The sequence below is a fragment of the Lathyrus oleraceus genome, chromosome 1 (assembly GCF_024323335.1).
Source record: "Lathyrus oleraceus cultivar Zhongwan6 chromosome 1, CAAS_Psat_ZW6_1.0, whole genome shotgun sequence".
Lineage (NCBI taxonomy): Eukaryota > Viridiplantae > Streptophyta > Magnoliopsida > Fabales > Fabaceae > Lathyrus > Lathyrus oleraceus.
This window is the reverse complement of record NC_066579.1, coordinates 111,676,620-111,690,390: the sequence shown is the minus strand read 5'-3', so window position 1 is coordinate 111,690,390 and position 13,771 is coordinate 111,676,620. Positions and strand designations below refer to the sequence as shown.

Here is a 13,771-nt window from a genome sequence, read left to right as displayed (position 1 = left end):
ATGGCTGCAGGACCGCAAAATCATCCTCTCAAGTACTATGTCATCCCTTCGCAAGATGAACCACATAACAACATCGCTGTCCCTGCCATCGAGGCAAATAATTTTGAGCTAAAATCTTCGTTGTTGTCATCCGTACAACATAACCAATTTTTCGGTAGTCCCATGGAGGACCCGAACCTACATTTGTCAGTGTTTTTGCATTACGCGGACATAGTGAAAGCAAATGGTGTCAGCCCCGAAGCAATAAGACTACGTCTTTTCCCTTTCTCATTAAGAGATAGAGTTAGAGCTTGGCTCCAGTCTCAACCATCCAACTCTGTCACTACGTGGAACGAGTCGAAGAAAGTTTTCTTAGCATGATATTTCCCACCTACTAAGACGGCTATGCTAAGAGCCAGAATAAACGGGTTTAAACAAAAAGACAACGAATATCTTTTCGAAGCATGGGAGAGATACAAGGATACAATGAGGCTTTGTCCACATCACGGCCTAGAAGAGTGGTTGATCATCCATAACTTTTACAATGGTCTCTTGTCCAACACAAGATTGATAATAGACGCCGTCACGGGTGGTGCACTGATGGATAAACCCTACAATGAGATTTATCAACTTATCAAAAGTATGACCCATAATCACTATCAGTGGGGAAGTGATAAAACCTCCGTAGAGAAACCTCCAATGAAAGGCGGTATGTACAAAATAAGCAGTCTTAACCATGTAAATCATAAGGTAGATGCTCTCACTCAAAAGATAGAAAACCTGACCATAGCACCCACAACCAACGTGGCTGTCATAGCTCCGAACTGCGAGTTATGCGGAGTTCCTGGACATGCTACCCCTGAATGTCAACTATTGGCAGGAATCTCCACAGACCTAGTGAATTATTCTCAAGGAAACCCTTACTCAAACACCTATAACCCAGGTTGGAAGAACCATCCGAACTTTTAGTACAAAAACAATAACGCATTGTATACACCTAGCCAAACACCTTCTGTACCACCAGGATATCATAAGGTTAACTCAACTGCTCCAAATGCTCCTAGGAAGTCAAACCCTGAAATAATGATGGAAAACTTCATAGCTACCCAGGCCCAAACAAATAAGGATTTCTTAAATTAAAACATACACACTAGTGACCAAATTAAGAAATTAGCAAACAAAGTAGATGCTTTAGCCACCCATAACAAAATGTTATAAACAAATTTTTTGCAAGTGGCACAATAACAAGCACCTACTGCTGCCCCTGCAGGTACATTTCCTGGACATCCACAACCAAACACGAAATGCAAATGCTATTACACTACGAAGTGGGACAGAATATTATGGACCAACGACCCTAGACTTCAAAATCCATCGATGCACCAAGACCCTGGTAAAATAACTGAGAAGGAAAACGAACTAAAGCAAAATAAAAGCGAAGAGGCCATAGAGAAAGAAGAACCATATGTGCCTCCACCACCGTATCAACCTCTTATCCCGTATCCTCAAAGATTTGCTAAATCCAAAAGTGTAGGGAAATTCAAGAAATTTGTAGAGCTTCTGAAACAATTGAATATCATAATACCTTTTACAGAGGCTATCACTCAAATGCCCTCATACGCTAAGTTTCTTAAGAAGATCGAGGATAACGAAACCGTTACACTTACTGCTGAGTGTAACGTTATAATTCAAAACAATATGCCTCCTAAGATTGAAGACCCAGGGAGTTTCTCCATACCCTGTGTAATCGGAAAGTTTGTCATAGACAAAGCTCTATGAGACTTAGGAGCCAATATTAGCTTAATGCCCTTGTCCATATGCGAAAGGCTTAAAATGGGAGAGTTGAGACCAACTAAGATGTCTGCACAACTAGATGATCGTTCTGTTAAATTTCCCGTAGGTATGCTAGAGAATATTCCAGTGCGCATAGGTCAACTCTATATTCCTACTAATTTCATAATCATGGACATAAATGAGGATTCCAATATCCCTATGATATTAGGAAGACCATTCTTAGATACTGCCAAGCCATTATAGATGTAAAGAAAGGCAAGTTAACCTTTGAAGTTGGTGAAGAAAAAGTCGAATTTATTTTGATGCAATTATTATAGGCACCAGCTATAGACGATACATGTTGTCTGCTAGATGTCATCGACGAATGTGTAAGAGAAATGGAGAATGAACAAACTTCATACTCCAAAATATTGAAAATTACAATGCCTCCTATTTTTGAAGATGACAATTGGCGTGAGTAATACCAAGATGACAATTTAAGTGAATGTATAGCACTGACACCCAATTATATGCCTTGCTTGAAGAAACTGGCATTAGAACTTAAAACACTACCCAAAAATTTAAGGTACGAATTCCTAGACACTGAACTCGAGCAACCTGTAATAGTTATGCAGGCTTAGGACAGGTAGAAACCGAGAAACTCTAACGTGTTTTAAGAAAATATCCAACTACTTTAGGCTATAATATCTCATATCTAAAAGGAATAAGTCCTTCCATATGCATGCATCGCATTATGCTAGAGGAAGACAGTAAGACATCTAGAGAACATCAAAGAAGGATAAACCCCGTTCTGAGTGATGTGGTCAAGAGAGAAGTGCAAAAACTATTAGAAGCAAGAGTTATATACCCGATCTCCGATAGTCAATGGGTTGGCCCAGTACATGTCATACCAAAAAAGGGAGGTGTTACAATTGTTAGGAACAAAAAAGGCGAATCTATAGCACAAAGAGTTGTGGCTGGAAGCAGAATGACATTTATTATAGGAAATTGAACAAAGCCACTCGAAAGGATCATTTTCCTTTACCTTTTATTGATCAAATGCCTGAACATTGGCTAAGCATTCTCTCTTCTGTTATTTAGATGGTTATTCAGGATTCTTTCAAATCCCTATTCATCATGACGACCAAGGAAAAACAAGCTTCATTTGTCCTTATAGTACATTTGCCTATAGGCGAATGTTGTTTGGACTATGTAACGGTCCCGCAACATTCCAAATATGCATGATGTCAATTTTCGCTGATTTTATAGACGACATCATGGAAGTAATTCTGGATGATTTCTCTGTTTGTGGGCAGAGTTTTAAAGGATGTTTATCAAACCTAGAAATGGTACTTGAAATATGCGTAAAAGTGAATCTCGTGTTAAATTGGGAAAAATGCCATTTCATGGTCCGACAAGGAATCGTACTTGGACACATAGTGTCTGATAAGGGGATTGAAGTTGACAAAGCTAAAATAGAAGTTATAGAAAACCTTCAACCTCCGAAAACCGTAAGAGAAATACGATGTTTCTTAGGACACGCCGATTTCTACCAATGATTCATTAAAGATTTCTCCAAAATCACTAAACCACTAACTGACCTATTAAAGAAAGACGTTGAGTTCATCTTTGACGACAAATGCTTAAAAGCGTTTGAACAATTAAATATAGCTCTCATCAACGCACCTATCATGCAACCGCCTGATTGGAGATTACCGTTTGAAATCATGTATGATGTTAGTGATTATGCCGTAGGTGCAGTCTTAGGACAAAGAAATGATAAAAAGCTTCATGCAATCTATTACGCAAGTAGAACCTTAGATCCCACGCAAATGGACTACGCCACCACGGAAAAGGAACTTTTAGTTGTCGTGTTCGCTTTGGATAAATTTCGTTCTTACCTAGTAGCAGCAAAAATAATCATCTATACCGATCATGCGGCAATTATGTACCTATTAAGCAAAAAAGACGCCAAACCAAGACTTCTAAGGTGGATTTTACTCCTACAATAGTTTGATTTAGAAATCAAAGATAAGAAAGGCACTGAAAATGTCGTAGTTGATTACTTGTCGAGAATGGAAGGCATTGAGCCTAAACAAGTGCCTATCAATGATGATTTCCCTTATGAATGACTCATAGCCTAGTTGGAAAGTAATACAGTTGAATGCTCATTAACTTATAATGATAACGAAACAAATGAAGTTGTGGAAGCAATTTATACTAAAACCACACTGCCATGGTATGCTAACTTTGTCAACTACTTAGCAGTTGGAGTGCTTCCACCAGATTTAAGTTACCAACAAAAGAAGAAATTCTTCCATGATCTTAAACAATATTATTGGGATGAGCCTCTGATTTTCAAGAGAGGCGCCGATGGTATTTTCCGTCGATGTGTCCCCGAAGATGAAGTAGAAAATATAAATTCTCACTGTCATTATGCTCCCTATGGAGGACATGCAAGCACTTCAAAGACTTACGCCAAGATCTTACAAGCTGACCTCTTTTGGCCCACTATGTGGAAAGATGTCCACATCGCGGTCATAAATTATGACCGGTGCCAACGCATTGGCAACATCTCTAGACGCGACAAAATGCCACTTAAAGGAATTTTGGAAGTAGAAGTTTTTGACGTGTGGGGAATTGATTTCATGGGACCATTCCCATCTTCTCTTGGTAACAAGTACATACTCGTTGTTGTTGATTACGTATCGAAATGGATCGAGGCTATAGCCTCTCCAGCAAATGACGCGCGAGTAGTAATTAGGATCTTCAAGCATATAATTTTTCCTATATTCGGTGTGCCGATACTTGTTATCAGTGATGGTGACTCCCATTTCATTTCAAAGATATTTGAAAAACTATTACTGAAATATGGAGCCTGACACCGCGTAGCAACACCCTATCACCCACAAACAAGTGGGCAAGTAGAGGTCTCAAATAGAGAAATTAAGAAAATCTTAGAAAAAACAGTTGCCACCTCTAGGAAAGATTGGTCTTCAAAGTTACATGAAGCTTTGTGGGCGTATAAGACAACTTATAAGACCCCGATAGGAACCACACCATTTAAGCTAGTTTATGGAAAATCGTGTAATCTGCCGGTAGAATTAGAGCATAAAGCTTATTGGGCTGTTAAGACCCTTAATCTAAATTATACTGTCGCAGGCGAGAAGAGAATTTTAGATATCCATGAACTGGAAGAACTTAGATTAGACGCATACGAGAATACCCGGATCTATAAAGAAATAACTAAAAAGTGGCACGACAAGCGTATATCGAGGAAAACGTTTAATGAGGGTGACATAGTACTTCTGTTTAATTCTCGACTTAAACTTTTTCCAGGCAAACATCGTTCTAGGTTGTTCGATCCCTTTGAAATTACCAAAGTTTTTCCAAATTGAGCAATAGAAATAAAGGGGAAATCTAGTGAACCATTTATCGTAAATGGGCAGCACTTGAAACATTATCATAGCGTGGACAACAGAGACTATTCCACTAATCTAATGCTTGTAGAGATTCCCTCTCACTCCCAAAATTAATCTTTTGTTAAAATTTTGTCGAGCTTACGACATTAAACAAAGCCCTTGGTGGGAGACAACCCGCATCTTATTTTGAATTATTAATTCTAGCTTTTCTATTTTTATTCCTTACTATTTCTTATTTTTCATCTCTTTTCTCTCTTTCATAAAGTTACTTGGTAATTTTCTTTATAATTAACCATGACTGACTTAGCACTATTGTCTACTTACTCTCAGGCTAACTTAACTTTAGTTAGCTACTAACTTTCACGATGCAACAAGTAGACTATATGGATATCATTTTCATAGGCAGAGGTCAGAGGAAACACTTTGAAGCTTTAGCTCAGAGATAGATGGCACTAACTATCTATCCTGATGGACTTACCATGACTAAGCTAGGTATCTGAGATAGTGTTATGTTTCTGCTTAACCAAATTGGTTGGGATAATTTTGCTGTCAGAAGAAGATTTAGTTCTTCCCGTAGGCTAACCCCTGAATTCCTGAGCTCCCTTATGTACTTGCCAAACCATGGTTTTGGATTCAATAGAGGCCTTATCACTTTTAGGATGTTTGGTATTGAGTATCGCTATAACCATAGAGAAATGGTTGAACTCCTAGGATCCCCAAATGGCCCTGATGTCTTTACCGTCACCCAAGAAGAACTACTTACGAACCTTGAACTAAACTATTTTTGGGGAAGCATTACCGGAAATAACCATCCTGAGCCAAATGGCATGCATTCTGAGAACATTCATAATCCTGCAATCCGTTACTTTTATAAGATCCTAGCTCACACCCTATTCGAAAAAGAAGAAAACGTAACCTCTTTGTCCAAAGATGAGCTCTTCATAATGTATTGTGCTTCACAAGCCCGTCCCGTTAATGCTGCTACATTTATGATAGCCAACTTTGATCGTATGGCACAAGCAACCCATGGACAATCCTAATAGGAGGCCTAGTAACCATGATTGCCAATGCTATTGGACTGAGACAACCACTCATTATACTTAACCCTCTAGGTGGAATCCGACCAATGCACATTCAGTTCTGTTTTAACACTAGTATTATTAGAAACCTGGGCCCGGATGAGTTTGAATTTCTTACAAACAATCAAGTTGTGCACCTGTTTACCTTGCCAAACTATAGGACTAGTATACATGACAGAAACAATTGGCTCTTTGATTTGGACGGACCACAAGATGCACCACCCTCTCCTCCAGAGACACCCCAAATCTATGACCACTTTGATGCCTATCTCTCTGATGCTGACTAAAGTGCCTCTGTTGTACCTACCATGCAGCCTATTAATCACGTTGCTGTCATCAACACATTCTAGACTGACATTGCTAACCTTAGAGGCAAATTGAGCACTTTGCGCGTGGATCTCCACGAATTTATGGAAGTAGTGATAGAGAATTTTAATCATATTTATCAACATATATACTTTTTTTCTCCTCCTACTGGCGGTCGTCGTAGTGGCTGATGCATCTGGATTTTACCGCATGTTTGACTCTCACATATAACAGTGAGGAGACTTACCGAGATTAGCGTGAGAAAAGGACTGACATTAATTTTAGACTTTTCCCTATTTTCTAATTAGGAATTTTTATTTTACAGTTTTCTAATTTAGGGGTTTCTAATTGTTTTTAATTGCATCTAGCAACTCAGCAACTATTATGTAATCTATTCTATATATCTCAGTTTTCGATTTCATGTTTTCAATTAATTCTACCTTATCCTAGTTAATTTTCACTTTCATGTTTTTTTCATTCAACTAATTATATTCAACAACTAACAAAATTCAGTGGTCCAATGAAAATACATGCAAGATGGTCAAACCTACATAAATTATGGCGCTTGCCAACCAATAGATTGTGGCGCCTGCCACACACTTTGAAGTGTGGCACTCGCCACCTACAACCAATGTGGCGCCTGTCACCCACATCATATGGCGTCTGCCACCTACATCATGTGACACCCATTTGACGTGTGGCGCATGTCACCTTCCTTCTTGTAACACGAAGCCTCCCACTTTCCCTCTTTTCTCCTTGCATGCCAGACATGTTTCAAAACTTTTCAACCACCATTACTTTTTTCTTTGACCACTACATTTATCACCATTTATTTTAATTTATTCCATTCAAAACCTTTCAACTACCACATTAACTCTATATTAACCCTGTATTTATAACTCCACAAACATCTCTCCATTCCACGGTTCATGAGCAAATTTCTTCTTCTTCTTACTACTCAAATTTTGTGAGTTATTGTCATGGCACAAAGGCAAAGCTACGAAATAATTTTTAGAGAAGGCGAACCAGGTGAAATGCAGGCAGAACTCTATAGGGCTCTACGCAAAAGAGAAATAGAGTCAACAAGGTATGTTGATGAACCTTGTTTAATAGCTTTAGGAATTCTTGGCAGTGTTAACTGTATGCTTAATACGTTAAGTTTAAATTATTTCTTATCTTTTAAAGGCCCTGTCTATGTCCAGCTAACACTAGAATTCCTTAGTTCTCTTATTTTTAACCCTATCCCCAACACAGGTTGTTCTAGTGGGACTGTTCAATTTTGTTTGTTCAATGTAGAGTATGCAATTTAGTTTTGCCCAACTAGCTGACTTGCTACAATTTCCCCATGGGGATGACGTAGTATGTGAGGTCCCGGATACTGATGGTTGGCAGCATGTTTTTCAACCATTCTGTAGGGTAATTACAGGTACTCTATCACACAGTTTTGATGGAAATATAGCCTCATTAATTCACAACCCGACCATACATTATTTCCGCCAACTATTGGCTTGTACTATTTTTGGCTGATCCAATTCTAACAAAGTGAACGAGAAAGAATTTTTCTATTTGTTCACCATATTTGTGCTACAAAAGGTTAATACCATATCGATCATGATTTCTCACATGCAAACAATAGTCACCATAAAAAGAGGAACAACCATTTTTGGCGGATTAATAACCTCCATAGCTCGAGTCCTAGGCCTCGAAGAAAAATTCTCCTCCCTAACACCACTCCTGTCCCGTACCATTGATATTGACATGACTAGAAGCATGAAATTAGTAAAGAGAAGGCAAGACGGTAAATTTAACTTAATGGTTGCCAATAATGTTTTCCCGGATTTCATTCTCCCTAACCCAAATCGCACAGATGTGCGCAATCAGGATAATTATTGCTATATTCATGACTCGGTACCTATCCCAATCCCCGGGCACATTCATGGCAATGTAGCTGCTGGCGGGGACATTGTTGACGACTATGATCAGGTAGAGCAGGTTGCTCCTGAAACTGACACACACACACACCACACATGTTTCTTCTAAAAATGTTCCAGGTACATCGTCCAGGCGTAGGCCCAGAAAAAGAAATGAGGATATACTTACCACTCTTGATGACATTTATGCTGAAATGATGCGATGTAGCAAATTAGACGCTCAACACGACCAACAGATTCAAAACATGGAAGCTTAGCAAACTGAGATGATGCATATCCTTCGATAGATACAGCATGATCAACATGATTATGCTTTCAGGAATGAACATAACATGTCGGGTTTGTTCGATGAGATGGCAGATTTGACAGTACATGTGGAGGACCTCCAAGACCATGTCTCATATGTGGGTACGCCACCTCACCAGCCTGGAAATGGTGGGCATGGACGAACACGTGGTCGAGGCCACCAGTAGAAGACATTCCAGGTTCTACCTTCCTTTCTTACCTTATGTCGTTGCATTAGGGACAATGCTCGATTTAAGTGTAGGGGAGGAAGCTTTACCGCTTTTATTTATCACTTTCTAGGTAGATTTAGCTATTCTCATTTCCTTTGTTAAATTGTTTAGTGTTAGTTGAGTCAAATATCATGCACTGTCAAGTATTTATGCGTGGTTTCCGTTATTTATTGATTCTCCCATTTTCTTGAGCCATACCAAACTTTTGTGAAAATATTGACTTAGAAATACAGTTCATCTTTTGAAAATAAAACTTAGGTTGGATTGTAGAGACTTGGAAAAACTTTACAAGATTGGTATCGTTTTAACACCTTAAATCTCCCAAGTATAAGATCGATTTGAGTACTTGTCATGCCATAACCTTAAATTCTATCCTTTTATATTCCTTAAGTAGTTTATCTAGCAGTCAACACCATCCTAAACACGCACTATGCAAGAAGCCAATGCAAATAAGTGTATGATCTTAGGCTTAAAAGAGAAAAAGAATGACCAAATTAATGAAAAGTATTGTTCCTTCTATGTTAGGTGACCCTCACCCGATCATTTAACCCAACGATGCAACTCTCTTTAGTTGTTATTTGAGCTGAAGTGCGAGAAAAAAGAAGAAATAATAATGAGATCTTAGTCACTAACAGATTATCTTGCTATGAATGTGAAAGGATAACGGGCTTAATGTGATTACACTAGAATGAAAAAGGATAAAAACAAGGATGAGTAAGTTAGGTTTAGGCATGAGGACATGATTCAGATTGGTTTATATATGAGGGAGACTTATGACTGCACGATTGCGAGTTTGTGTTCCAACGATACCCTTAGTGTGGAAGTTAGTACCTATTGATGCAATTTTTAACCGAAGTAGAGTTTGTAGCCTAGAATGAGTATCTGAATGCAACTGTGTTTTTCACGAGTCTTATTACTATATGCTGTAAAATTTCCCAAAGTTCTTTTATTCATATGTGCAGCATTTGCTTGAGGGCAAGCAAAGGTTTAAGTATGTGGGAGTTTGATAACTCAAAAATATATCTTATATTTGACTTGACTTGCATTACAATCTAGTTCCGTTTTACTTATTTTCCATAGCATTATGCCATATTTTGTGTTTATTTCATGTATTTATCAAATAAGAAGTGTCTATGCAAGCAAAGAAGAAAAAGAGCAAAAAAAGGAGAGGAAACGGAAAGAAAACGAAGAAAATACAAAGGGGTCGCGCCCACCACCTTAAGTGTGGCGCCTACCACCCACTTGGAGTATGGCGCCCACCACTAAGGAAAGGAGTGGCACTTGCCACTAAGGAAAGGTGTGGCGCCCACCATTAAGGAAAGGAGTGGCGCCTGCCACTAAGGAAAGGAGTGGCTCCAGCCACTCTCATGTGGCACCCGCCACGAAGCCCCATTTCCTCCTGATTTCTCTCCACGCTCCGTCTTTCTCGTTCAAACTTGAAATTATGGTATCAGATATGAGATGTCGAAGGTAATGTCACGACACTAATATCTGAACAATACAAACAGGATAAAAGATAAAGAATACTAATGCAAGAGACACAAGCAATTGTTAACCCAATTCGGTGCAAACTCACCTACGTCCGGGGGATACCAAGCCACGAAGGAAATCCACTAAACAGAATCAGTTCAAAGACTCTCAGTAAACAACTTCAAGTTAAAGTCTTTTCACCTAATCTCTACCCGTGTGACATCTATCTAAGAACTCTTAGATATGAGATCCTACTCACTCCCCCTCAATCACAATAGTGATATAAAACAAGAATTACAATGAAAAGAAGACTCTCCTCAAAGACACATACTTGATCTTACTTAAAAGCTTCAATCAAGTAAACATACACTCATGCTTCAAAGCTTAGAGTCACAAATTACAACTCAAAAATCAGACCAATTCAATCATCTATGGATGAATGGAATGGCTTAAATTCACACGACCACACAAGACTAAAACCTTATTCTCTCTCAATATTTCGTTCGTTATTTCTTGTGTATAAAACCAGGTTTTCCATGTCCTTTGTATAGAAGCAATTGGCTGGGCTTGGACATCATAAAACCCTAAAACTATTTTCCATTCATATCTTCTCATGACAGTTGATTATATCTCTTTGGAAAATAAGTCAATATAGTTTTAATTACTTATTGATAGCATGTTCAATCATCTTATCAATCATACATAGATTAGCATTAAAAACGCAATCACATAATACATAACATTCAGACTGAATGTTCTGTATACATATGTCATGACATCGGGTCTGACATCTCAGTAAAATCCTGCATAATCACATTTTAAACATCCTGCAGGTACATGATATCTTATGTCATGACAACACATGTGACAACTTGTGAACACTCTAGGTTTTACCAAAATTGCTGCCAACACATAGATCCAAAAAACTCCCCCTTTGGCAAATTTTGGCTAAAACATATATCAATCCATTTGTTTACAAGAGTAAAAACATATCAGCAGTTAAGCAGCAACAGAAGTAATACACCACACATTTACTAGCTATAATAGCAATTAGTAAACACACATTAAACACATTTGTGCTTCTTCTCCCCCTAAGTCTGTTCAACACAGACATGTCCTTCAACAACACCTGTAACATTCATCACCCCATCTGACATCTCCTTCAACATCACCTGTACAACACAGAACATCATTCTGTTCAACATCAACTGTCATCACATATTAACTACAGCTCTCCACATATTAACTTCTCCCCCTTTTTAGTCAAAATAGACCAAAGAGACCAATTAGACAAAATAAATGTCAATTAGTCCAGCAGAGAATGTCACATAGAATGTTATAACATATAAAATGTTAAAACAAATTGTCAGGTGTTACAGAACCATAATTATACACAGCTATAAAAGACGAGATAAAAAGAAATCCAGAGAAAACACAAAGAGAACCCAAAAGTTACATTAAGGCATCAACCAAGATTTCCCAAAAAAACAACAAACATCAAACAGCAAACATCAATGCATCAAGAACATCATCATAACAGAGGGACCATCTTCACCACAACTCAGTCTGAGGAGGTAGCATCTTCATCCCCTTCAGATCCAGAACTTCCACTAGATTTATCTTGAGATTCAAACCTCTCACTTGAGGTGTGGGCATCTGTTTCCTTAGCTTCACCAACATTATCCATATCTCCTTGCTCCAAGGTATTAATTAGAACCTCTAAAGCTTCTTTACTAGACTTAGCCATCCTTATCCCAGTCTCTAATTCCTTACAGGTTTCTTTCAGTTCAGCAATCAGGCCACCTTGAGAGGTTGGCTTCTTCATCGCAGATGTCATGACAATGTCATTGACATGACTGCCTTCAAATAACTTGTAATGAACTGACAATGGAGGTTTTCTTCTACTAGGGATATCACTTGTGCTCAAAATACCAGGTTGCTGGCTTAGAATTTTCCCATAAATTATTGAGGGAAAGGCAATTGGTAGCTTCACTGCATTTGTGGAAGCATGTTTGACAATTTGTTCAAACATGAACCTTCCATAATCAAAGTTAAGCTTGGTTCCAATAGCAAATATGATCCTTCCAAGAGCATTAGATATTGTTGAGATGTAGTTTGTTGGTACCCAGTTGGCTGACCCTATCTTATGCAAGATAGCATATTTTACAGTTAATTTGCCAGCAGAGAGATATTTTTTGCTTGGCCACTCCTTCACTTGTCCAACAATGATTTTCCTACAGACTTCTTTGTCTGTGGCCTCTAATTCAACAACACCTTTTGTTCCTCTTCCTAGGAACTTATTGATCACAGTAGGGGAGAACCTTACACACCTTCCTCTAACAAACACCTTACAAAACTCTTTGTTGTTCTTGTCAGCAATATCCTCAGGGATGTTCACCACAAACTCCTTCACAAGACCTTCAAAACATTGGGGTAATCCACTAACTGTTTTCATTAAACCAGCAGACTTGATCAACTCCATAACCTCCTTAACTTCCACAACATCCTTTCCTAGTTCCCTTTCCACAGCTACTCTCCTCTGTATAACTAATTTCCACTTGGCTGCACCATCTTCCAGATGGAAGGAAATGTTATCCAAATGTACGGCAACAACCTTAGCAGGAGATTTTCTAACAGTTTGCTTTTTGACAGGAGAGATGTTTGGGACATCGTCTTCAACATCATCCTCTAAATCAGAACTTTCTCTGACCTTTCTCTTCTTTACCTCTACTTTACTCCATGATTTTGAAGGACCTACAGTAGTAGCCTTCTTACTAGTTCTGGCTGTCATCATCTCAGCCACAGACCTCCCCTTCCTGGTCTTCATTCTCTTAGCAACCCTTGGCTCCAAGTGATGAAGCAAGGTGTCATCTTCATCATCTAATCTTTCTTCTTCCACGTAAATCACCTTCTTACCAGAGGCATGCTTCTGAGAAGCATCTACAGATTTCTTACTAGGCAAGGTTTTCCCTAAAGAACACAGTCCCTGCTAGATAGAGGAGTTGAAACTCCCTTGACTGAGTGTCCTTCATTTAGGATCCTTGTGACCAAATTTATAATGACACGATCAGTATGATGCATGTCATATTTAGAGGTAGGGTTATTAGAGCTGTTACCTTGAGTATGCCCTGCAATGGAGGATGGACCAGGGGCGTCGCCAAGGATGACTGAAAGGGGAATAACTTCCAAAATGTCTTCATGAAGAAAATCCATGGATGGCGTTCTTGCTTTGTGTGCAGGTTTTGAACTAGAAGATGAAGGATGTTGTGATATCTTGTTGAGCTTGTGAAAGAATT

The 13,771-nt window shown here is 38.7% G+C and overlaps 1 non-coding gene across 1 annotated transcript; it reads right to left on the bottom strand.

The window, feature by feature from the left end:
- Positions 1-384: 384 nt before the first annotated feature.
- On the bottom strand, positions 385-491 carry LOC127117091 (small nucleolar RNA R71). Its single transcript, XR_007801851.1, has one exon. It is a non-coding gene; the product is annotated as a small nucleolar RNA R71 (small nucleolar RNA).
- Positions 492-13,771: the final 13,280 nt, after the last annotated feature.